Source organism: Pteropus vampyrus, unplaced genomic scaffold (assembly GCF_000151845.1).
Source record: "Pteropus vampyrus isolate Shadow unplaced genomic scaffold, Pvam_2.0 Scaffold103, whole genome shotgun sequence".
In the NCBI taxonomy this organism is placed as follows: domain Eukaryota; kingdom Metazoa; phylum Chordata; class Mammalia; order Chiroptera; family Pteropodidae; genus Pteropus; species Pteropus vampyrus.
The window spans coordinates 1,904,670-1,905,108 of NW_011888884.1; positions in this window are offsets into that span (position 1 = coordinate 1,904,670).

Genomic DNA, 439 nt, shown 5'->3' on the forward strand with positions numbered 1-439 from the left:
TTGCAGTGTGATTTTAAAATGAGACATTGCTGCTAATAATGTTATTTAAAAGCCAAATATCCTGACGGTCTTAATGACAGTTTAATCCAAAGATGCTATTTTGAGAATGTGTTCACCTTTGGCATATTTTACCTTCATGTTTTCCATTTTTTTAATTTAAGCTTATCATCTAGAACAATAATTTTCAGCAGAAAATACACAGTAGTCTGGTTGAAAGCAGTTTTCTTTAAACCTGTGGACTCCTCTTCAATCCTTCTATTCATCAAGTGTGACTGGGCCTCTTTGCTGCCTGCTTGTCACAGATCAGCCATGCTAGTAGCATACATTTATTCTCTAACAAGCATTTCACATAGCACAGGTTATCTGTTGTGATAAATGCCCCCCCCCCCCCCCCCCCCGCCGCCCAAAAGCAGGGTCATGGAGGTCACACCATGGAATT